Genomic DNA, 26,861 nt, shown 5'->3' with positions numbered 1-26,861 from the left:
TTCAGCAGCACAGCGATATGCAGCTGCCACAGTATGACAACAGACAGACGAGTGGTGTGGTTCCCTGACTGGGAAATGAACCTGGGCTCGGCAGTGAGAGTACTGAATCTTAACCAGTAGACCACCAGGGCTGGCTGGATATAGTATGCGTATATCGTATTTCATTTAACCACTTTCCTGTATGAACCATTCTATAATACATGTTATTTCCCCCTTTTTGTGGGTGTCAGCATTCTGCCTTTAGTAGTTGGGTAGGGTTATCCAGTTTGGGTATCTGTCTATGAAGAGTGGAGGGATTTCTTATTCAAAACTTGGTGAAAACTTGTCTGTAGCACTAGACCTACATTCTATACTGTGTACTCTGTAAATATCTACATATATACAATAAGCCACACATGATAAACTAATGAGGTGGAATAGCAACCATTCCTTTATTAACTATTCATTTGTATTAACTAATGTGATTAATTTTGTTAATTATTATTTATACATTTATTTATTTAAGTCTGGTTTTTCACACTTTGACAGTGGTAGGTATATGATTTTGTCTTATTTTATCTTATTTTGGATGGGGATGTTTGAAAACTGCTTTCGTGGAAGATCACAACCTACTGGGGGTCAGAACTGAAAAAAGAATCCTTCTTCACTGTGCAGGCCTGGGACACATTTGTATAGTCATTAAAAGTTCTCAGAGATGAAGCCTCTGAAATACATTGCCGTCTCATCACTTCACAACTGACATTAGAATTGTGTTGGTTACATAGCAGAGGCAGTTGAAGTTGGATATATATAGTTACAAAATACCTTTCCCTATATTTGCAAGATCTCCTTGTTTTTAGGAGACATTCAAATCCATCTTAATCATCTTTCTATTTCCCAAGAGAGTTCAAAACATTTAGTGGCTTCTAACAAGTGTATCTGGAGAAGGTTTGTTTCATAATGATTATATCATTACTTCTTCACAGTGATAGGTGTGTCTTTTTTGCATCTATGTTGAGGTCGATCCATGACTAAAGAGAAGTTAGGAAATTCACACTTAAACCAGATACAAAGGCCCGAAGCTGTTTCCTTTTCTTTGTACAACGAAGCTCCGAGGGCATGAATTTAAAAAACAAAATATCTCCCCCAAATTAATTGAGAATGAGGCTGGATTTAGCTCAGTACTGGTTGCCTAGCAACCAAGCTACACGTTGGAAAGAGTATGAGGGTACTTTAGCCCCTGGGTACCACTTAAGGCGCTGAGTTTCCTTGAAGGATGTGAAAAACCTCAGTGTTCTTTTGGAAGTTTCTATTTAAAGATGCTATGATCCATACCATATGCTTGGACAGCCTTTCACTTTTTAAATCAGATTCGGCATTGAAATTCAGCTCAGTTGTCACCTCTTCCATGGAGCTTTCCCTGACCATTCCCAAGAAAGCCTAGAATTTGGGCCTTCTCTGGTTCCTCTATGGTCCCTTCATCCTATGCATTTCAGTACCTTTGCACTCATTACAGTGCCCTAGAATCATTACTTTGTTCATTTACTATTTGTGTATCTGTCTGCTCAACTTGATTGTAATTAGGGACAGTCTCTTGTTTTTCTTTGCATCTCCTGTTCATAACCCCGTGTCCTGTACTTTACAGACACTCCGGCATTGTTTGTTGAATGGATGGATGGAGGAAGAAATGAATGCATAAATAAATGAAAGAGTCAACCAGGCTTCAGTGAAGATATGACCTATATTAACAGATGTATCGACGATTCTATAACATGTGTGAATGTAATGGAATAACTCCAACACATACTGTTGGGAGGGACTTTGTGATAAGCCTGTCCCAAGCCACATTCTAAAGAGTTTATTTGAATTCAGTTGCCTTCCCCCTATTTTCTGTTCTCTGCCCTACTGGCTGCCTAAGCAATTGTGGCTGGTTCTTAAAGTGAGTTCAAATTATCAGCCAATTGGCCCTGACTTCCCATCCCAAGGTAGGCATGTCTGCCTGCTTCTCCTGGCTTATTGGACTTTGCCTGAGGCTTATTGCTCTGTTCATTATTACCCAAGTGCTGCTTCTCCCCTTTCACGTCAGTGTGAAGTATTCTTCACCTCAGGTTGGCAGAGGGAAGTTTTCTTGGGGAAACTCTTGATTCCCTGTGGCTATTAACATGTTTATTTATGACTGTAATAACCCTAGAACTCCCCCAGATAATCCTTAGAAAGGACATTTTACATTGGGCTGTTTCCTGAGGTCGGGAGCTATGAAGGGAACTCATTTCTCATATCCAGGTCTTCACATCCGAGGCACTAGAGGGACTCTGTTTTGATCAGGGTTATTGCAGGAATCAGATGGCACACAAATTGTATAGTTTGAGGAGAATTTTAGAAAGGGACTATTTACAAAGGCATGGTCAGGTGTAGGGAAACCAAGAGAGATTGGGTACTATTCTGGGGCTGAAAATAAGCTAGGTCTGATGGAGAGATGGGAATGAATGGTTATCAAAACTGAGAGAAATAAATTCAGAGACAGAAACTGAGAGCTGTGTGGAGAAGTTTGCCTGAGAGGAGCAGCACCCTTTGTTCAAGTCCGTGGAGACTCTGCAGAGAGGCATCCCAGGGATTAAACGCGCTGCACTCTCCTCCCTTCCTCTGGTCTCCCGCTGATGTGCTTCAATGGCCAAATCCAAGTGGAAACCAGAAGGCAGAGGAGCCTGAAGAAGTGGCCCACACTCGCCAGCCTCTTGGGGCACAGAGCAGGGTGGAAAACAATGGAGAGAGGATCTGGCAGGGCAAGTGGTAGATACTCAATACAATCACCCAGAAGGAATCCAGACATAATGGGCCCTGTAAATGGAGGCCATGCTTCATAGAGCTTCACTCTGAAATAATCTGGGGGAAATACTTGAAACTTCCTTTTGAATCTTCAACTTCTTCTGTAAATATTTCTTTATCTTGTTCCTCATTGGCATTAGCCCCTTACTAATTTGCTTACTTAAGGGCTATAACACGCTATAAAAACAAAAAAACACAAACTTTCTGTGTCTTGCTATTCCTCCAGGATAAAGTCCACCTTTAGTGTGGCATTTGAGAATCTTCAAACTCTGGCTCCAACGTTTCACTGTCTGGGTAGCTCTTATTCATCTTTCAATACTTATAACCTGAAGCTTGACTGGATGCAGGTGAGTGAAATCTATGGTACACGAGTTTAGGCGAGGAATGGAATTTACTGGATAGATTACTGCTTAGGAAAAGTAGGTCTCTGAGCAGCTGCTGGGATTTCAATACCACGAGGTGGGAAGCTTTCTCTCTGGAACACCAGCGTTGGTGTGACTTAGCTCCCAGTCCCTAGGCTCTGTGTGCTTCAGTTCAAATTCTCTAGAGAGACAATCTGACTGGCCCAGCTCAGGTTAGGTGCGCACTGCTGGTCTAATTAGATATGGTCAATAGAAATACAAAGTACCCATGTTGTACTTCTTGGTGGGTAGTGGTGATGGAGTAGACAGTTCTTAGAGAAGAGAGGACAGATTATGAGTTGGACAGACGCCTTTACAGGTTATCTAGTATAAAGACTTAGCTTAGTTGTGATCTTTTTATTTATTTTATTTTTAAATTTTTAAAAAATGTTTTACTGAGTTATAATGGACATATAACATCATATTAATTTCAGGTATACAACATAAACAGTCGATATTTGTTTATATTGTGAAATGATCACCACGAGTCTAGTTAACATCTGTTACCCTACATAGTTACAAAATTTTTTCGTGTGTGATGAGAACTTTTTTTTTTTTTGAGGAAGATTGGCCCTGCACTAACATCTATTGCCAATCTTCCTCTTTTTCTTTTTTTTCTCCCCAAAGCCCCAGTACGTAGCTGTGTATCATAGTTGTAGAGTTGTAGCTCTTCTTTGTGGGACCTGCCTCAGCATGGCTGGATAAGCAGTGAGAACGTCCATGCCCAGGATCCAAACCAGCGACCCCTGGGCCGCTGAGGTGGAATGCATGAACTTAACCACTATGCCACCAGGCCAACCCTGAGAACTTTTAAGATTTCGTGTCTTAGCAACTCTCAAATATGCAATACAGTATTATTAACTATAGTCACCATGCTGTACATTACAACCCCAGGACTTACTTTCTAGCTGGGAGTTTGTACCTTTTGACCCCCTTCACCCATTTTGCCCACCCCCTACCCACACCTGTGGCAACCACTAATTGTGATCTTTATTTATTTATTTTTTTTGTGAGGAAGATCAGCCCTGAGCTAACATCCCATGCTAATCCTCCTCTTTTTTGCTGAGGAAGATTGGCCCTGGCCTAACATCTGTGCCCATCTTCCTCTACTTTTTATATGGGACGCCCCCACAGTGTGGCCTGACAAGCGGTGCATCTGTGCGTGCCTGGGATATGAACCTGCGTACTCCGGGCCGCCGAAGCAGAGCTCACGCCCTTAACCGCTACACCACTGGCCGGCCCTTAATTGTGATCTTTTTAAATGCTATCTACTCAGATTCCCCTAGGAGCTTCTGTATCCTTTTCTATTATAATTATTTTTCTAAATATTTGTTGGTTGCTCCCCTAAGACGGTGAACTCAAGGAAAGGCACCACGTCTTATTCGTCTTTGTATACCCAGTAGATAGCACAGTGAATACAGAGACACTCGATACTTTTGATTAAGCAAATGAGTGCCCATCATCATGAAGAGATAATGGGCACAGGAATCACAAGGCATGTGCTGAGTTACTTCATTCACTTACTAGATCTATTGGATTAAGCCAACCTCTAAGTTCTTTCAGCCTGGGTTTTTTCATCTCCAATAATAACCACCCTTTAGAGTAATGAGGACCAAATGGGATACTCATGAAGCGAAAACTCATACATGAAGGGTTTAATTGGTTGGAGGCTGTATACTGTTACAGTCAGATAGACCTGCTTTTGAATCATACCATTGCTTCTTGCCTGACATGGAGAAAGTCACTTAACCTTTCTCAGCCTCTGTGAGAGTAAAAATAATACCTACTTTATAAATTTATGATGAAGATTAAACTTGATAATCTACATGCTGTGCTTGGCACTTGGTGATTGCTCGTATATGTTACCTATTACTATCAAGACTAAATCCTAGGCAATACTAGAAAGGAGATAAAATCTGATTATATGTTCCTTTTAGTTGCCACCCACCTCATGTCCACCCTTATGGCCAGGCTACAGTGTAGCCTCCATGTAATCATCTGTAATGACCTTCCCCTTAAGCAATTCAACTGGAGGATTTTCCTGCTCTCTCCTCCACCTTTATCAAGACGGGTTCCCCGGGTGGTTCTTTTCCTCCTGCAAGGACTAACAGTAAGTAATCTTATAATCAATCCCTGATAATATTGTAAAGGATGCTAATGAAGTTACATCACTTGTCAGATAACCATCACATGCATTTTTCTGGGCATATTTTGGAAATTCAGCATGAACTCAGCAGAGTAGCTTCCTTGGAGAGCTGTGCAGGCATTGGGCTTGGCTGGTGGGTGAGAGGTTGGGAGGCATGTGTGCCTTTCAGCATCACACAGATTATAACATGGGGGAGGCCCTTGCTGTATCTCAAGGGGAAATGACCCTGCGTGGAATAGTCTTTCAGATGTCGTCTTCCTTCTCTAAAGCAAAGAGGATTCTGACATAGCTGAATAGGCACAGAACAAAAAGTCAGGATATTTTCTTTTAAGTGACAATACCTTCTACTAACACTATTGATCGCTCCCACTCTCATTGACTTGGTCTTTCCATCTGTGAAATGGGGGCTAATCCCCATCCCACTTTTCTGGTAGCATAATTGTGGAAACCAAAGAAATAGCATATGTGAAACATTTTGTGAAGATCCCTGAAAATCAAGGACATGTTTCTAAAAGTCTGAATTGCACGTGGCTCAAAGCTTGGAAGGGCATTTTTCAGTCTCCAAAAAATTAGTCCTTATATGCTCTCCACTTTAAAAGGAGCCTCCAAACCATCATATTCCAGTGTGTGTAAGAAACAAACTTTGCAACATGGTTGGTTTAGGTTTAAACTGTCAGAAATATTTTTTTAAGTTTGAATCAGGCTTATTGGGATTAGCAAAAGGGAGACATCAACATTAAAGAGCCTCCTCGAAAACTGTTCTGGAGTTTTAATCATGTTGAAGAAAAGGGGTCTTAGTTCCAGATGTTAAAGAAATAATATGAGTTTCACATGTAAGTTTATAGTAAATTCATTTACATCTGAAGTAATTAACACGAGCTACAACTTATGAACTCTCATTCTATCCTAAACTAGCCATTTTTTACAATTTGCCACAATTATCTAAGATATATTTTACAGACTGATGTCTAAACAGCATGGATATTTATATTTCAGATGCATTTTAACAGGTTCTGTAATAAAATGATTTGAGGGTAATTCCTTACTTCTTTGCATTGAAGGGCAGAAAAATACCACTGAGGAACTCTTTTATTTAGGATTGAAAACTTTGTTGAGCTTTCTGCCTTAGCTGCTTTGTCAGCCAACCAAGGCTCTTTGTGTTTACCAGGTCCCAAATTATGGATCCTGCGGCTTTTCTATCAGCACAGAGAAGGAATTTAAAACCAGAATAAGCAAAGTACTTTAACATTCTAGAGAATTACTTCATAACTTCCTTTAATTAAAGTTGATTCTCTTATTAAAGAGAAATTCATATTTTTGATCTCACATTTTTTCTCCTTTTTCTCTCAGAGATGGCACTCATAGTATTGTGTTTCCACAATTGCGAACATAGATGGGTTTCAAATTTACTACTCCATTACTATTTCTCTGAAATCATTCTTTCCTGTGAATACCTAATTCTTAATCTCTCTGTGTTTTAGTTTTCTGATTTGTAAGAGAGATCAACGATCGCAGGGTTGAGAATTCTCATTTTGAGAATTTGATGAGTTCAGTAGATGTAAAGGGCTTAGAATGCTGCCTGGCACAGAGTAAGAACTCCATATGTACCCCTACTGCTGTGGTCATTGCTGTCGCCGTTGGTACTCAAGGACTTTCTTGAGTCATATTCTTGAAAAACATGAAGATCGATGGACCACTTTTGTGTCTTTTGCTTTGGTAGAATCCAAAAAGATCAGACCAACTAGTAGGATGATCTCTGAGGAGATAAATATGAGATTTTATTCCAGAAGCTTCAGTCTTTGAGAGTCTTCCCCTTAGGAGCAGAATGATGACTATTTGGAATCCTCCAAAGCAGAATAATGAGTATTTGCTTTTCTTTTCATTTTTTACAATTTTTTTGAGCCAGAAGCAGCAGTGGATTCTGCTGTCATTCTGATATTCCCTAGCTATTTTTGTGGGCACCTTGCCTGATTCAGTTATGCTTTATGAATTTTAAAATATGATTAGAGTCTCCATACTACTTTATCTCTGAGCTTGAGAAATATAAAAATGAAAAATATAGTGGAAGCCTGTATTCGTTAGGATTAAGTTTAGCTGCATATGAAAGAAACTCAAATAGCAGCGGCTTAACTAAGACAGGAGGTAATTTTTCTCGCTCACATAAAAGATGACCAGTGGTTGGCAGTCCAGGGCTGGTATGGTAACTGCACGATTATCAATGACCCAGGCCTATTCTCTCTTTCTGTTCCTCCATCCTTAGTATGACTTTCATCCTCAAGCTTGCCTCATGGTAGAGAGATAACCATTGTAGCTCCAGTCATCATGTTTGTGTTCCAGGCAGCAGAAAGGAGGAAAGGAGAGAGACAAAAGTATGACTTCCCACTGAGTGAGCCCCCTTTAAAGAGCTTTCTGAGAAGCCCCACACTGCAATTTTTGCCTACTATCTCAAGGGAAGATGGGAAATATAGATTTTATCTAGAATTTGCCAAAAAAAACTATTCTCAACTTGGGGATGTATCCATACCATCTCCATCAGCTGACCACGTGGGAGCTATCCTTGCAGTTGTATTCCATAGTTGGGGGGCAAAGTGGACTACATGAGCTACAGAATCAGACCAATCTGGGTTTGGATCCTGGTCTGCTCGTTAGTCTTTGGATGTCCTCAGGCAAGTTAGGGAACTTCCTTGAGCCTTAATTTTATCATCTATCAAACGGCGATAACAATAGAGTCTACTTTATATGGATTAAAGAGATGACAGAAGTACATAAATTTTTATCCAATTAATAATTTCTAAAATGAGTACCAGTAATTTTATTTCTTTTAGTGCCACTTTTGGGTCAAACATTGTGCCAGCTTTTACAAATGCCATATCTTATCCCCATAACAAAATTGCAAAGTATTTTACAGATTAATAAATCAGAAGCTCAAAGAGACTAAGTAACTTGACCAAGATTACACAGAACTGAAATATAACCCCTCCTTCCCAATTAAAAACAAAAACAAAAAAGCCCAGATCTTTCTGACTCTAACAATTGTGCTTTTTCTTCCAAATTTGTTTCTTTCAGATCCAGGTTACAATTGGATACACAGGACGTGTAGGCTTATGTAATAACAAACTGGGTTCTAATAGCCTTTTACTTTACTGATTGTATTCACTCAGCAAATATCAGGAAGTGCCAGAGATGGTGAATTAGGGCTTTAAGCCCAGACTTTGGACTGGCCGTGTCCTGGGGAAAAAACAGGACCCGGCTACAACAGAAAAATAGGAACGATTTTCTGCCTAAGGCATAGTTTCAAAGTCTCCTTGTTTCTGGCTCTTTGTCACCTAGTTATATATACAGCCTTTGACTGAAATAACTTGGTTGGCTTGCCAGATGCTATTGTTCTCTGTCTTCTGATGTCAATTCAATTTGAAAAACTGAAATGGGGCATTTTGAGCTGGATTAATATGCTACATTCCTGGGAGGTATATACCATGCCCACATGATTTGCATAGATGGTAAAGGTTGCCATTATAGGCCAAGTCTAGGATGCTATCAATGCAACAGAAGACATGGCTGAATTCACAGGTAGGAGTCAGAGCAGGAAAAGCAATTTCTGAGTTAGAACCTTAAGGATAAATAGAAATTTGCTAAAGGAAGAGAGGCTGGAAGAGTATTCCAAGCAGAAGGAATAGCATGTGCCTTTGACTCTGAGCTCTGACTTTTGGACACTCGTTCGTTGATTATTTTTACCCTTACTATCTAACTTTGCCTTGACTCTGTCAGGGCTGGCTTTCAGCCTCGCCTTCTGAAAGGCCATCATCAAACATGGATGCCACCACCTCAAACAGCATGCCATTGGGATTATGTCCACATAAAACCAATGTTAACAAACCATTCTGCAAAATTGTTCTGAAACAGAGATGGCAGCTAGGCTTCATTTCCTGTGCCAATGCTAATAGTTTGTTGGTGGCAGCCTGGACAGATCAAAAGGATACTGAGGACTAGTGGAAAGAGTCCCATGGTTAATTAGTGATGCTTCCCTAGGTTCAGAAACAGAGTTCTGACACACACAGGTATTGGCATTCTTGGGTCCAAAACTCTCTTTCCTCTTTTCCATTACATTTGAATGGAATTAGGAAAAATGTCAAAGAAGCAGTAGGGCACAGGCCAGAAAGCACAGATGATAATACCTCCTGTCTCTTGCCTGTAGCATTTCCAACCTCAACACGCAAAGTTTGGCTTTTGGTAATAATAAAAAGATGGCTGTAAGTTCCATGGGCCGTCTCGATGGTCCCTACATTTGCAAGCTCCTTCAGACACCCAGCTGCTGCTGCTAACATGCCTGCCAACAATCAGGTACTTGCTGTAGGGCTGTCCCTTTTCAGAAATGGCTGGGGAGAGGCGGAAATATTGTCCATGGTCACAGACTTGAGGTTGCTACTGGCCTGCATGGATTTGATCCTCTTGACCTCATTCTCATAAACATTTGCTGCTAACCCACTGAATAACAAGCTGCAGACAACAGTCTCCTTTGCAAAAAAATTATTTCTTAAAATGAAAAAAGAATATTATTATAATTATTTCCCCACTTAAAACTTTTCATTGGTCCCGTTGACTGTTTGCCAACCATCTTTACCCCTTTATCTTGTACTGTACCTTCCAGTTGCATAAACAACTGAATGTTCTTTTACTCTCTGCCTCACTATTTTACTGTCTGTGTCTTTGTCCATTCAGAGTCTTCCACCTGGAGCCCTCTTCAGCTCCACTTTGTCTGTGTAGCTACTTCTATTCAAATTCCAGATCTGGCTGGAGCACAACCATCTTTGTGACTCTTGCCCGTCCATCCCACCTGGTTCATCTCTCTCTCTCAGCAGTGCCATTGCTATGCTTTTTCTGTCCTTTTATTATTGCACATGTCATATTTATTGTAGGTAAGTTATGCCCTACTAGACTGGGATTGGATCTCCTTCATCTTCGGATGGGTGTTTAAGCCAGAGGCTGGTCACCTCAGATATTGAATTTAACTTAATCATTAAAAAACCCACTAAAACGCTCTTTATATCTCCACTTTTTATTGACCTCCGTGTATGTCTGTAGGAGTGAGGAAACTTCTGGCTAATCAAACATAGATATATATGCTCATTTCATTTGTTTATCCTTGAATTCTCATATTTCATGGATTATGGTCAGGACAAGGAAGATCAGGATTAAAAAGTAGACATTTTGAGTTACTTCAATGCAATTTGGAGAGACAGGAGGTCATTTATTTTTTTCTTGGATTTTTTACCAAAGAGATTTTATTTTTATTTATCACAACAGGGTTCCAGGCAACATCTTGCCTAGTCATGTTAATTGAATTATTCAGATTGCTTATGAGTTAATATTGTCTAGCCTCATGTTTCCAGCTCATTAAATAATAACCAAAACTCCAAGTAATTAAGGCATTTAGAAAATGCTGTTAACTGCCACTGAATTTTGTCTCCCTCCTAGGCTCATTGAATATTGGGTAGAAAACACTTAACCCTTGGCTCATGTCACCCTCTTCGAGTGTGGCCATCATCCTTCTGGCTTCTTCCCAAATACACTGGCCTAGTTTACTACACTGTGGGTTTTTGAAGCCTTTTTCCCCATTAACTATTGTGCTGTTTGGAACCATGTTGTCAGTCAAAGAAGAAGGAGAAAGATTGTGAGCTCTCACTTGTCCAAACACGCTTAATTGTTTGCTTGCTTTCTCGAAGTTTGGTAAAGACCAGTGTTGGTGTATCCCAAGTGCCCCAGACCCCATCAGCCTCTGTGAGAGAATAAATTAAACTCCTTTTTCAAAAAAATCCAAGATTAAAAAGTGAGCCCCCATTATGTTTGACTGCAGAAAGCTCTGTCTTTAGAAGACTTGATTCCTCAAGTGTCTCTAGACATCTGCCAAGAATGCTTAAATATTCCACAAGTTCATCCCATTGGCTCCCCTTGCCAACTGGCTGGCTCTAGATTGCTGCTCTCCTCTTCTGCTGGTTGCATCTTACTGTCTCAGAAGGGTCCACTCTGTCTTGGGGCTCCTTCTGTAACTATGCATGAGCCTGGGCACAGCCTCTTTCTTTAACTCACCGTCGAGATATCTAATGCAGGACAATGAAGGCTTTCAAATAGTGGAAGACTATTGCAGCACAAAGACTGGACATGGATACCAGATGCAGCAGATCTCAGGGTCTGTAGGCCAAGGCTCCCTCTGGAAGACCTACTGGGGAGGTCTGTTATGAGTTGAATTGTATACCCAAAAAGGTATGTTGAAGTCCTAACCTCCAGTACCTCAGAATGTGACTTTATGTGAAAATAGGATCTTATAGATGTAATTAGTTGAGGTGAGGTGGTGTTGGAGTGGTGTGGGATCCTTAATGCAATATGAAGGGTGCCCTTATAAGAGACACAGAGAGAAGAATGCCATGTGAAGACAAAGACATAGAGAGGAGAATGCCATGTGAAGACCAAAGCACAGATTACAGTGATGCAGCTACAAGCCAAGGAACACCACGGACTGACAGCCACCATCAGAAGCTAAGAAGAGGCCAGGAAAGATTCTCCCCTACAAGTTTTCAGAGGAAGCACCGCCCTGCCAACACTTTGATTTTGGACTTCTGGCTCCAGAATTGTGAGACAATAAATTGATGTTGTTTTAAGCCACCTAGTTTGTGGTGCTTTGTTACAGCATCTCTAGGAAACTAATACAGGTTCCCTCTTGCTAGCTCCCAGCCAACTGTCATATTGCAGAATCTAGCTCACCTCTGCAAATCAGGGTATCCTTGAGCTGCTCCTGCCCATCTAAGGTCCCAGACCAAATTCTGAGGTCCTCCCCATCTAACTCCACATCTCCTCTGTTCTAGGGTGACTGGTAGTTGGCATGTCCATTTTCTTTCATGAAAACAAACAAAGCTTTGGTTGGCTTTCCCCCAGGAGTCCCTTTGTGACGACCACCACCTATAGAAGGATAGCACAGCAGTTGAGGTGGATTTCGCCTTACTGATCCCCTTCCTTTTAAAGTCCCCTCTGGCTAATTTGCTAACACAATCCTTCTGTCATTCTTCCTTTTTACTGATTTTTGTATAAAGAGGAATATACATATCTTCCAAGAATAGACACTCATTTTTAGGGACAATGCACAAATTAGGAAATAAATGTGTCCCTAGAGAAAGCATAATCTGTAAAATGTTCACACAACGATATCAAAAATTTTACAATCTATTTTAGAGCAGCTTAGATTGTCTTTGCCTTCTATCTATTCATTCTAAACTCTGTTTCACCTTTGCATAACTCAAAGCCACATCAGAATGATTTTCCCCAAATAAAGGTACAATTCTCCTTCAAGGGAAATTCAAATTTTCCCCTGTAAGGTAATATAAAAAATTAAAAATATTGATATGGCAGTCCCCATTTACATACCCCACCACCCTGCTTCTAGCCATGAAGGTTTTTAAGAAAAAGAAATAAATAGATGATAATAGATAGATAGATAGATAGATAGATAGATAGATAGACAGACAGACAGACAGAAAAATAAATAGATAGATAAAATAAATTCTCAGCCCCTTAGGATCCAGCCTTGGCTGGACCTTCCCATTACTTCAAGTTTTTTTGGCCCATCCCCAGTGCACTCCCATGATTGATTGGTGATGTCTGCCACAGGTGTGGGAAGAGGTGATAATGCACTTGTAGCATGGATTTTCTGTTCCTGCCTGGTCCACCTAATCTGAAACTTGTGCTAACTAGGTTAAAGCCTCTGTGTCAGGATGCAGCAAATTTGGCCCACCAGTGTTTTTGTAAATAAATTTTTACTGGAATGCATCCACATTCTTTCATTTACGTACTGTCTGTGGCTGCTTTCATACTACAAAGACAGAGCTGAGTAGTTGCCATAGGGACTGTGTGGTTTGCAAAGCCAAAAATATTTACTATCTGGCTTTTTACAGAAAAAGTTTGCTGATTATTGCTCCATATGGTTCCAGTCCTGGGGGAATGCCCTTCTTTTTGGATCTGCTAAGTGGACTTGTTCCATCCTTCAAGATAGAGTATTTCATGTTCTAGTCAGAACTCTCTCAGTAACAGATAATTGAAATCTAAATCAAAAAATCTAGAGTGAAATAGTAGAATTTGGGCTCCTAACTAGAAGGTCCAGGGAGAACTGAATTTAGGCATGGATGGATCTCAGGAGGAAATTGTGTCATCAGAACTAATCTCCCTATCTTCATCTCTTAATCTCAGGCACCCAGGAGTTCCAGGTTTCTATTTGACAAGTCATCCCAGTAGAGCAACCACATCTCCTTCCCAATTAATCCAGCAAAATTCTCAGAATTGAATTGAAAGGGACCATCAGGGATTGTTTGACATTCTCTGACCAATACTGTGGCCAAGGGAGTGAAATTTGATAACTGGCCTGACAGGGATCATGGGTCTGTCCCTGTAGCTGGCCTGGAATCAGCATTCCTCAAATTATAAGGAATGGTTATGATGGAGAGCTAGCTCTACAAAGGAAAATCAATGTTTTATTCCCAGATTAAAGGTGATTGAATATTGATTGGTAGTAAAGAAGCATCAACTACTCCTGGATAGGATTTCCATGAAGAGGCAGAGAAACAAGAGAGGCAGAGAACCTATCCTTCTAAATCCTGGTCCTTTGAGATCAGCCTGGTCCTTCGAGCTCTCTACCTGGTAGTTCTTGGTCTGATCTTGTGACTGGCTCAGTCATTGGGTGACAATCTGAGAGAGCATCAGAGCTGCCCTGGCCCACTTAGTGACCAGGAAGGAAAGCTTGGCGGCCTCTGACGGCCTGAATGAGCACTTGTACAGGCAACATTCCCAGCTCAGAGCATTGTACATTTTGAGCTTGCCCCAAGAGCTTCTCCAGTAGAGCTGCACCAATATCCATACCATAATTACTAGTGATGTTGCGTCATAGTGACAGACCAAATCTTGGCTAATACCTAGCAGGGAGATATGGTTGGTATCTTTTGTTCCTATCCAAAACATGAAATGGTTGTTAATTTAATAGCTTTGGCTGAGAAAAGAGTCATTGTTGACCGTGAATAGAGAAACGAGACAGTGTGCCCATTCCATAAGTTTATTTCCTTTTCAACCTTTAAGAAAAACTCAGTTGGGGCCGGCCCCATGGTGTAGTGGTTCAGTTCGGCACATTTCACTTCGGCAGCCTGGGTTCTTGGGTTCAGATCCTGGGTACGGACATATATCAGTCGTCAGCCATGCTGTGGTGGCAACCTACATTTAAAGTAGAAGAAGATTGGCACAGCTGTTAGCTCAGAGCTAATCTTCCTGAAGCGAAAAATAAGGAAAGTTAGCAACAGATGTTAACTCAGGGCCAATCTTCCTCAGCAAAAAAAAAAAAAAAGAAAGAAAAAGAGAAAAAAGATCAGTCAATACTTTCAGTTGTAAATACTTTCAATAGAAACAAAGCCACATTTTCCTGTCCCTTTGCCTTTTATTTATTTAAAATAACAGTGTCTCAAGATAGTGCAGCTCTTTCAGTTTACAAAACCTATTTACCTATGAGGGAATCTGGGCCACCTCATCTCTCTCCACCTATCCAAACACCTTATACAAGGGGCATCAGGGCATTGGGATTTTTTAAAGCTCCCCAAGGAGATTCTAGATGCCATTAATCCAGATAGTCTTCCTGCTTTGCACCTGTGAATCCTTCTTAGCCCTCCCCGAATCATAGACAGAATTAGGTACCATCTTCTCTCTGTTTTTATTGTACTTTTGTTAGACTTCCTGAACCGTTTTGCAACAGTTGACTTACTCATCTGCCTCTTTCACTAAACTGTGTTCCCTGCGGGCATAGACTCTGTCTTGTTCCTCTCTGCATCTTCAGCACTTAGCAGAGCACCTGAATAAGATAGCTATTTGAGAAATCTTAGCTGAATGCAATGATCTCACACCATCCTCTCAAAGATGTAGGATGTAAGCATTATTATAATCATTCCTATCTCATCAGGTCAGAAACTGAGGCTCACGGACATTAAGTGCTATGTGCAGAGTCTGACTTGGACCCAGAGCTTCTGACCCCAAGGCCATTTTCCTTTCCAGAACGTCATTCTTAATGGAAAGTATTGATACAGTTGCTGTTATTTATGGCTGAATAACATGAAATTGTAGGTTTAAAATGGTCAAAATTTGGCAATTTCAGAGGCTTCAACCTAATACTTTTGTTGTGGCATTTATTCAGGATTTGACTTTGTGTTAAAGGAGAGCAACACCAACAGTCAAAGCAAATGGGCTGAAAGTCTCAATGGGCTTAGTAGGTTAGAACAGATGTACCTAGAAGGCTGTTGAGCAGAAACTCAGACTCACTGGCCTTTCATAGTACAGACTTCAATAAAGTGTTTCACAGGATGAGTTCGGTTTAATGGCTACGTGGACATCAGCCCTTTGGATAGGAGCTTTTCTCTTTCAACTCATGGAGTCATGAGTTGACAGTCAATTCCATCAACTCGTGGAGCCATGGAATCATGATGTCTTCAATTTCTCAGGGAGTCAGATCATTGCACACAGTTAAAAGACCTGAATTCAAGTCTCAGTTAAGCTACCACCTTGCTGTGTGAACTCACAAGTCTTTCATCTCTGTGAGCTTCACTTTCTCTGTGTGCAAAATGGAGAGTAGCTCCTATCTTAACGGATTACTCTAAGATCAAAAAAAATATTATCCAGTAAGGCCTCGCAAACTATAATGTAGCGTACAGTCACATGATGATTTTATTGTGGCTCTTCCCCACTTAGAAGGGAAAGGCCAGCAGGCTCACTAAACGCAGCATTAAAATATAAATACTTGAATGAACAACCTAGATGTCTTTAATGATAATACATGAGCATCCTCCTTTTAATGCAAGGCCCCTCTGGCATGAATATATTGTTACAGCCAGTTCATTTTCCATCTTTCCAGCAGATTAACTACTTGTCTGAACTCCTGAAATAGGAATGTTGAGCCTCCTAGGAGATGAAGGGACTTCCTGATTAACTCATCTGTTTTCATCTCTTGTAATGAGAAATTACCACTGTGCCCAGAGTGTTCTGCTTCTCTGAAGGGCTATGATTCTCATTTTACACACAGTGGCAGGTGGGCACTCAGGCCAACAGTTCGATTGAGGAATTCACTACCTAAGAGCTGGAGGAAGAAATGACATTGAGAGTTAAACAATCTTAAAAATAACACATTAATGGTGCCATCTCTCTCTTTGTATATTTTGGGAACTCTTGAATACAACTTTGGTAGTGTATCTCAATGGTTCTCTAAGAGGGGATGCCGGACCATCACCATCACCATCATTTGGGAAATTGCTAGAAATACAAATTCTTGAGCTCTACTCCAGACTTACTAAAACAGAAACTCTGGAGGTGGGGCTCAGCAATCTGTGTTTTAACAAATTTTCTAGGTGATGCTAATGCATATTAAAGTTTGAGAAGTATGATATAACTTTACTGGACAAATTCATGCCCCTTTAAGTAAGACAGGGACTAACTAGTAACAGAGGAATATTTATAGTTAATCCTCTCTCCCTGGGTATCTACCAAGAGTTCTTGGTCAATTATGCTCAGCTCTGTTTGTGGGACTTTGTTAATAGGAGTATGGGTGAAGAAAATTGGATGAAACTATGAGAATTTAAAGTAATGTAAATGTTAAAAAGAACATGCTGCCATCTTTAGTTGAAAAGAGAAATTCTGGGAAGTATAGGTTGGGGCAAATAAGGGAATTATGACCGTGTCAGCCAAATGAACTGATTTTTTTAGGGAAAGATAAGAAAGAAAGATAAAACTTGCATGCTCCCTGTTGTTTAAGCCATAAATCGAGAGTCACTTTTAACTTTTTCTTTTCTTCAATGGCCACATCCATTCCATTAGCAAATCTTCTCAACTCCATCTCCAAACTATACCCTCAACTCATTTGCTTCTCCAAATCTACACTGCCACTGCCCAGATCAAAGGCATTGTCATCTCTCTCCTGGGCCACGTCTTGCCTCTTAAATGGCTTCCACTCTTGTCTTAATGTCTTCCACACATTCCGAATCATCTTAAAACCTAGTTCAGATCAGTCACTCCTCTGTCTACACAGAACTCTCTGTGTTGTTCTTTGCATTTAGAATAAAACCCACATTCCTAACCATGACCTGCAAGGCTCAGCCTAATATGGACATTAACCATCTAATCTCATTTTTTATCTCTCTCTGTACAATCTGTTCCAACAGCATTTGTGTGTGTGTGTGTGTGTTTGTGTGTGTGTGTGTGAGCTCCACAAACATTCCAGGCTCTTCCTGTCTCCAGACATTTGTCCATGCGATTAGCTCTGCCCGGATGCTGTTCCTCCTACTCTTTCACAACCAGCTCCTCCTTGTTGAGGTCTCAGTTTAACCAGCATCTCCTCAGAAGGACCTTTACTGGTGAATCAGCATAAAGTGAGTTTCCCCAGACTCACCCAGCACTCTATCTTGACTCCTTTGTTTCGTGCATAGTATTTATCACGGTTTGAAACTATTGATTTTTTTGTTTCCCTCACCAGCATGTAAACTTCTCATAGACTGCCATCATGTTTATCTCGTCCACAGTTTTATTTCTGCCCCTGCAACAGTGATGGGCATACAGTGATTGCTCAATAAATGTTGAATGAATGAATTGGAGCATCTTTTGTGCTGCATGATTCTTTAGACCGAGAGATGAATGTTTAGAAAGCTTTGCTGTGTTGTGTAGTATAATTCTTCTATAGTTGCTCTTCAAGAAAATTTAGTAATGGATTATTGGCTTTAAATGAGGTGGGCTGTGATATATGCAGTGGTATGCTGGAACCAGTGCATACTGTCTTGTGAGAGCAGTTCATGAGCATCTCTTCTTAATTCCGTGACCTCATATTTATAGCTTGAAATCTGTAATGGTGGGAGTGTTGACATCATGGCAACTGACAAAAGCTAAAAATCAGAGATTTATTTTTTACCCAGAGAAGTAGTTGTTAAACATTTCCCAGCGTATTATTGATATATATGTGTCTTAGGTTGTGATTCCCAGAAACAGACCCTTAAATGCGATTTTGTGAGAAAGTGATGTATTAGGAATTATCCCAGAGAGGAGGAGATGATAGGAGAGCGAGGGAATTGGACCTGTAAGGGAGGAAGACCAAACAGGAATGTGATGTCAAGTAAAGTCCCACAGAATTTTACTTTGGTTCAATGCCATGGAGAAGCTCTGAAAACGGAGTTGTCCGTCAGGGACTAGGGATCTGGATTTTTGTACTCTCACCCGTCAGTCGTTGGTTGAGGAATGTTCCTTAGGAAACATATGTTTTTAGGCACTTCCTGTTTCTGTGTGCAAAGGTAAAGCAAGTTCTGGCAGTCTGAGGGCAGGGCTGTGACAGAGACACAGGTGCGGACTGTTGGGAGTGAGAACACCCAAAAGCAGTAAGAGTGCAAGAGTGCCTCCTGACCATTACCCCAAGTGCATGCACCCAGGGGTGCGGAGGGCTGCAGGGTCAGCAGGGCTGGGCTGGGCCTCAGTTCTGTTTGTCTAACAAGCTCTCAGGTGATGCCATCGATGCTGCCATGAATCACACTTTGAGGAGTGAAGTGCAACAAATGCTTTAAATTATTTGGTACAAGAAGTTCCAATTTTATTTGGCTTGTTCAAGTTAGTTTTCATGGAAACATGGTTTACAGAAGAGTTTGAAATAGAGCCACTTCCGTGACAGACACCTGGTCCCACTGTTGAATTTCTCCAAGCATTTTATGAGGTCAAATATTTAGTTACAGTACTTTAGGTTTGTAAAGGAGGTCTCAGATCCACCAGTCCTTCAGGGAAGATAAACAAAGACCAGAAAGGTGCCTAACATCAGTTGAGCATGTCACAGTGCCAAATCTATTGTCCAGATACCCAACATTGATTCTTTTTCCTCTGTATCTTTTGGCTTCACATTAATTTATCCATTCAATAAGGATTTAACAATACCTTATTATTTGCAAGTCACTATGGAAGGTTTTGTTGGGGACACAAAAATGAATCAGGTAAAAAAAATAAATAGATGTGACTCTTGCCTTCTGTGACATTACTAGACTGTTGGCTTATAGAAATGACTGGAAACTGGTTTCAAGTTGATCAAACATCTGCAATGTTTTATTTTGTGAGTGTTTAATGGGTGGCGCAGCTTGAATTACCCCTGAGGTATATTTGTCTTGTACAACCAACTTAATGATGTGAAGTGGCTGCCTATGATAAAAACTCAACGAAGAAATAAAGTAGAAAATTATTTTTAAGCCTCATCATTGGAGTTGTGAAGGCATAAACGCTTTTTTCATGCCAACTATACTCTTTATTTTTATATTCCTCAATGAATGCTAATAAGACATACCAGTGCAGACTGCCTTAGGCAGAAATAAATATTGTGCACTTGCAGTAATTAATTTATGGCGAAGTGTAGTCAGTAGGGTAAAGTGAATTTGTGAAATTCTCAGATTACTTGACAGCTTCTTATTGAAGCAGAAATAAAATGTAGTCAGTAAATGGTAAAATGCTGGGGAAAGTGTTTAGTTATTACCACGAGCGTTATATTAAGTAATTTGGGGTACTTTGCTCTCCTGCTCAACTCAGAGGTTATGCGTTCATAATATGGCAACATGAGTGCAATATTTTCTAAACTGAGCAAACAAGGAATTGAGTAAAAGAAGACTTCATGCTAGCTTCTTCTTTGAAAACACCTTTTCTCTAACAGGATGTAAATAAGCTTCTAGATATGTTAACCCTTCCCTGGGTATGCATGGAACCCCAACTCAAGTATTTTGGTTCTAATAATATTGAGGCATTAGCAATTCATAAAATATCATTTCACAGACATGCAAATGGCTTGTCAGGTAGACATTGTTAGCATGATGATGTTGAGTATTTCTGGAATCCCCTGAGCCTGGGTGTGCAATTTTGTGGGTGATAATCTGACTGTTCAGATTCCCCAGAAGCAGAGCCTGAGGTGGGGAATCTTATGCAAGTGGTTTGTTGAGGGAGTGCGCTTGAGAGAAGGGTAATGCGGGAAAAACCTGAGCAAAAACATGATTTCGGGATAAGCCTAGCCTCAGCTGGATCCCACAGGGAACTCTGGAATGTGAATCACACTACAGACTTGGCTCACCTTGAGGCAAGGGACTCAGCCTGTTGTACTCCCGAGTCAGTTAATCAGGGAGCGACTACAGGCTGTGTGCCAGGAGAGATGGATAAACTCCACGTGAGGTGGCTCCATTTGGCCAAGGATAATTCTTGTTTTGGAGATTTGAAGAAATAACAAAAATAAGAGAATAACAATAAAAAAAGAGAAAACATAAACAAAGAAAATAATAGCAAAAATAATGACCTTGCGCTGATTAGCAAGGCTTGGCCGCAAGAACATTTTGGTTCCTGGTATTATTAATAATCTTTTCCTTCCTAAGTAAGTTAAAAGTTAATCCAATAATGATCCCACACTTCTCTGATCAGGTCTTAGCACAAAATGTGCCAATAGAAAGTAAATATGTTGTCACAACACTGGGGGAAATTGGCCAGGGAGGAATGGGCTCATGCACCAGATGACAGAATTGGGGGAAACATTGTAGTAAGTAGACTAATCCTTGGTCATGAGGTGGTACTATTGTGGTGAGCGTATCACTTCCTTTCTCTATGGAAGACTTCTGCAAACCCAAATTGACTCCTCCTACGTTCCTCAGACGTGACCTAGGTGGGGGCCAGAGCATTTACAGCCCTAGTCCCAGGGGAGTAACTAACACTGGCATCTGTCATCAGCCACTGTCTTCCTGAAAGAACCTGGATGGTGGACGTATCCTGTCTGGGAACATGGGTGCAAGTTTAAGGGAAACAAGGATTGATGACACTTTTTTCTAGGACCACTATTGTATCATTAAATAGGCATTTTTTCTTCCCTTTCCAAAATCACCTGGGTTTACAGATGTCTCCCTGTGATCAGCCCACAGGTGCAGATCAGAGGGACTTGGAATACGTGCCCCTCTCCTCTATTCCTCTAGTTAGCTTTGAGTGCACCAAGAACACTAGCTGGGATGCCTTACGTGGACTGATCCCTTCCTCCTTCCCTCTCTACATTTTCTCAGTCTCTCCTTTCTATCTTTTCCCTTCTCCTTGCTTGTTTCCTCCCTCCCTCCTTCATTATTTTTTTTTTAATTTCTTTACCTTCTTCCTCTACTTTTACCATCTCTCTGTCTTCCTTCTTTCTCCTCTCTTCTTTTTTCCCTATTTCCCATCCTTACCCCTTTCTATTTTCTCCTCCCCATTTCATGTTAAACTCCCTTCTGCCGATGTCCCTCTCCCCCTTTCCTTACTTCTCTTTTCTTGTATCTCCTTCCCATCTCCCTTCCTTTTCCTCATCCCTTCCTTCTTTTGCTTTACATCCGCCCTCTGTCTTCTCTTGCCCCTTCCCTCTCTCCTTCTTTGGTGTTCACAGCACATCTATGGGCTCCAGGTAGCCGGGATGCCTGTCGTATTCAGACCGGCTCTTCAGGCTCCAGTCTGACTCGGGCTGACCCAGCACAGGGAGAGGGTTTGTTATATTTAATTTGGTGAAAGTGATACAACCAAATGATCTAAATACCAATGTTTAATAATTCAGGGGAAGACACTGAGAATGTGAGAAGCAGGTAACTCAGCAGGACTTGAGACTTCCTTCCAAACTACTTAACACAGGCTCAGCTCTATTGGCCTTTGGCCTGCCAGGGCCCCAGTGTTTTGGATGAGCAGCTCCGCCAGGCTTAAGGATTCTTTTTCAGTTCCCTCAATTCTCAGTTCATGGCATTCTTTACAGAGCTCAGATGATGCTGAGGTAAGTTCACCATCCCCACCAGCCAGCTTTGCGCAAGATCTGTCTCAACTGCCTCACTCTCATTACACATCCCATCTGTCCCTGATGCTCCTTTGGCAGTCAAAGAGCTTGATGCATTATGCATCTCAGAATATTAGAAAGATTATGTAACCACCAGGCTATCAAAACTAGGAGACCAGAAATAATGGGAGCATCTCTTTCAAGGACTTTCCTCTCAGCTCTAATGTCAAAGAGGACATTGGTATTGGTTGGAGAATTTTAAATGGGAAATAGAAAATCACAAACACAAACATACACTCAGAACCTCATACTGTTCTGAGGATTGACTTTGTCAGCTTGGTTGAGAAGAATGGAAGTATTAAACATTTTTTGGCAAGAGCCTCCCAGAATCATTATCCAATTTTGTGATTCAACAAAGGCCTGTAAATTGCTAAGGGTATTGCCAGAGAGATGCAGTTTATGTGTAAATAGATGAAAGTAGAGGATAATATATCTTTCATGGGTGGTTTAATGATATCCGTAGGGTGATATGTTAGCCATAAAAGTGAGTATATAGAAGGGATTAATGTGAGTCGTATTTTCACGTTGTTGACTTGCGAATCTGACTAGATGAGTAGTGATTTTACACCAGAATGTTTGTGGGTTATCCTAGGAAAGCATCATTCTAGGCTGCACCTTCCTCATTAGATCATTCTAATTATTAGAGAGATTCAAGCTAATGAACACACAGAAGGCTCGTATCACCAGCAGGCATGAAAGAGTTAACTAATCTATGGGGCACATGGCAAACATAGTGAGGCAGAGTGTGAAGACTGGCAGTTCAGAGGAGCAGAGCATCAGTAAACCTGACAGGGAGGGTTGCTCAAGTCAAGGAGGGGTGCTTATTAAGACTTGAATACCCCCAAACACAACCCTAAAAATCCAGCATAATTGCCTTATATGGTTGCAAAAATGTTGTTTATTTGGTAAGTTTCATCCCCTCGATCTACCATTCAGGTGTTGGCTATGATTCAGGGATTTCTCATAGAATTCAAGCATAGCAAGTATATGCACTTTGGTCTTCTGCAGTACCAGAATCTCACCAGGAGCCAAAGCAATTTCATTCTCCTTCTTCCTCTGGAAGAAGGCAAGGCGTTTTCTGCTTCATTTGCATATGAACCATCACAACTACCCCCAAAATGCACCTTTCGCCAATGAATCCACATGTTTTTATAAGTCTCCTTTCACAGCCAAGTGTTCCAATCTGTCCTGACCCAAGTGCCCAATAGCGGGAGAAAACAACAAATTCTCTCCACACAGGTTATCTGACAACCTCTGGTCTAACCAGCTATGATCAAGAGGTAGACATATATGTGCTCATATGGCACATACATGGCTGTGTTCATTTATGTGGAGGGGAGAGTAGATATCAGAAAACGTGGATGTGGCTGGGAAGGCACCTCAAAAGATGTCTGCCACGTTATTACAATGTTTCAAAAGTTGAGATAAGGAACGACACTAGAATGATGATTATGGAATGGAATTGTAAAAGGTGAACAGATCTGTAATCATATCCTAACTTAAAAGTAATGTTCTTAACACCTTTAAGCTCTCTATAAAAATATGAATGTTGTACACAAATTTTAATTTGTAGAAATTTAACACAATATTCAAGATAATGTCCCCAAAGGCAAAAACATTTCTATTTGACACTAAAGCAGCCAGTTTAAAGTAAATGAATTTATATAACGGCTTTAAATGGATCTATGTTGTTGCTTCATATAACTAAATGTGTTTTTTAAAAATAATGTTGAAAAATAAACATTATTCCCAATTATCTGATTCCTCTTTTAATAAAAAAATTCTTCTTTAATCTCAATGGATAAGTTAAATTATCTTCTAGTTTCCCAGCTATCCACTTTCCCCTTGAAGAAAATGTGTCTAATTCTCTACCTTTCAGGTTGACTTTTTGTTGTGCCAATAACTCCTTGAATAACGAAAGTGACCTGCAATAAACCCTGAGATATGAGTTTTATAAATAAAATCTATACCTCTGTCATTGCTGCCATTCATTGAAGTGCACAAACCCATAACTCTTCCTTCTTCAACCAAAATCAATCAGTCACCAAGTCCTGCCAGTTTCTCTCTTTGTTGATGTCTGTCAAATTTGTCTGTTTCAATATCTCTTTCCTTCAGTCTTTTGTGTACGCTACTGCCTGGGGAACATTCCTAAGGCAGAGCTTTGCCTTTGTTTATATTTTCTGCTAACAAACTTATAATGGTTCACCACTGTTTTCAGAACCATGTCTACTTTCACCACCCTCCCATTCTAGAATCTTCCTACCTCTCAGACCTTACTCCCCTTCTTACCCAAAGACAACAGAAAGTTGGCAAAGAAGAGGCAAAGTCTGGTGTGGAGTTATACGGCTGGTTCAGGTAATGAAGCTGAATTCCCCAGCCAAAAGAGAGGAAATCTACCTGTCTTTACCTGGTTCCAGTTGTTTCTCATTCGTAGTGTTCTTTCCTTCTTTATGAACACACTGGTCTCTGAAATGATTTCAGAGCCTCCCAGTAGCTTCTGAACGAGTCTTCATACTGCTTTGCCTCCTTATCCATAATACATCACATTGCTATGTTAGGGGATGAATCAGAGGCAAGAGGACCAGATTTGATTTAAAATCTCTTCCACTTCTCCTCTTAAAATTCCTGGTTGTATAATAAATGTTAGTTTGCATTGGCTCATAAAAATATTTTATGGATGGGGTGCTTTGCAGTTATTTCATTATTTTTCCAACTGTAGAGAAGATAAATTTTGTTACCTTTATTTATTTTCCTATAGTCCTGTGTGTACATTTAAAGTTTTTCTTAAAGAAAGAAAAGATAAAAATACAGAGATAAATTAACATATTATGGAAAAGAATTAGAGTCAGAATTTGCTCCTGGCATCTGGCTTGTGGTGGGGAATATGTATGTTTGCTCTGGAGCCCACAGCTAGTTCCCCACACTTTCCTCTAAGTTAGGGGTGTGCACAATCACTTTGAAAACAGTCTGTTTCTGGAAGTCCCAGTTTGTGTGCTTTCTTGATTTCCTGGCTTACAACTCTTATAGAGTTGAGAGTGTCTACTGTGTGACCATTCAACAATTATCTATTTTGAGCACTTACTATATGTCAGGCATTCTTCTAGAAACTTAAAACCAAAGTGAAGATGGTCATGGAAGAGTTGAGATGAAGTTTTACAGACCCATAATCATATCCCAAATCTATTTTTTATTAATTAGTGAGTTCCTAATAGGTTGTTTAAACCTCAGTGCTTCTGTGAAAATGGGGAGTAAGAATGAAACACCAGCCAGGCATGAAGGAGCCCGACACGTAACATCTAATCAATACATGACCAGGGCCTTCAGCCTTCGTTTATCCTGGGATTTGTCTATTGGTGCCAAAACTAGGTAGACAGGCTGTAGTCCAGGTTTCTCTCTAAAACAGAACAAGCATTTACTGAGCTCCTACCCTGGACCTAACATAATCCTAGATGCTAGAGACACAACTTGGAGCAAGATATAGACCCTTCCTTTAAAATGCTCACAGTCTATTGGATGCATGGAGGGAGGAGGAGTAGGACACCCATATTAATAAATAAATGTGTGGTCCAAGATAATCTCATCCCCCTCTGCCTTTCCATTTCTCTCCATCCTTACTCCTGATGGAGATAGAATGTCTTTAAGCATAATAATCTATGGAAGTTATCATTTGAGAGGTGATCAATATTTCTACTATTTCTAATATAACTAATAATTAATAATAATAATAAATAACAACTAACAATTATTGAACACTTATGTGCCAGGCACTCTTCTAAATGATTTATGTATATTACCTCATTTATCGTCATATCTACTCTATGGAGAGGTACTTTTATTCTATTTATAGCTAAGGAAGCTAAGACACAACAATGTTAAATAACTTGCTCAATACTTCAAAGGAGAGTTTGTCTTGTAAATGGGTGGTTCAACCATTGCCAGCTTTGGGCATCTGATGCCAGAGGTCTTGCTGCTCTTAGAGAGTGAGGAAGTGATTTGATGGAACCAGGAACCCGGGTGAGGGTGAGGGGTGAACTCAGGAAGGAAAACGAATGGAGAAAGGACTTAAGGGTGCCCATCTAAAGTGGGCACTGCCTGGTCTGAAAAAACTTTCCATGGGAACAGTAGAGAAATCCTTTGATTTGCCAAGTATGTTTGAGCTTGGGTGGAACTAAGAATTATTTCTTTCCGGTAGGGACCACTTGGATACTGCCACATGAGTTGATTAGATCGTCCAGCATCATAGGTCCTAAGATAGAGCTTTTTGGGAAGAAGCATAAAAGGAAATGGTCAGTTTTACTTGACTGGGGCTCTGGAGATAGGAAAGACTTCTTGGTAGAGGTTAAGTTGAGTCTTGGAAGGTAAGTCGATAGTTAGCAAGCCAAAAAAAAAAAGGTGGAGAAGAGCCTTCCCGGCAGAGAACGCAGCCTGGGCTATGGCATATAAATAGAAAGCAGTCTTCAGAGTAATTACAAGAAGTTTAACTTGGCTAGAGTTTACCCTGCTGGAATGATGTGGCTGGAGAGGTTGGCATAGGCAACCTTGTAAGCCATATTTTAAGTAATATATGGAGAGCTATTGAGGACACCTTAGCAGAAGAGTAACCTGGTCAGGTTTG

At 40.5% G+C, this 26,861-nt stretch overlaps 1 long non-coding RNA gene across 11 annotated transcripts in view; it reads left to right on the top strand.

Annotated features, from left to right (window-relative positions):
• LOC147917102 (uncharacterized) overlaps positions 1-14,727 on the top strand; it is a 122,659-nt gene extending 107,932 nt beyond the window's left edge. For 9 of the 11 annotated variants that reach the window (XR_015552267.1, XR_015552273.1, XR_015552270.1 and 6 more), the window contains one exon: positions 1,625-8,418. This is a non-coding gene — a long non-coding RNA (uncharacterized LOC147917102). Of the gene's footprint in view, positions 1-1,624; positions 8,419-10,827 lie in introns of those variants that run through there. The other 2 variants (XR_015552272.1, XR_015552271.1) reach the window with 2 other exon arrangements.
• The last annotated feature ends 12,134 nt before the right edge of the window (positions 14,728-26,861 follow it).

Source organism: Ceratotherium simum, chromosome 5 (genome assembly GCF_057802395.1).
Source record: "Ceratotherium simum simum isolate JZ-2026a chromosome 5, ASM5780239v1, whole genome shotgun sequence".
Lineage (NCBI taxonomy): Eukaryota > Metazoa > Chordata > Mammalia > Perissodactyla > Rhinocerotidae > Ceratotherium > Ceratotherium simum.
The sequence above is the reverse complement of the archived record's forward strand: the minus strand, read 5'-3'. Positions and strand labels throughout refer to the sequence as shown.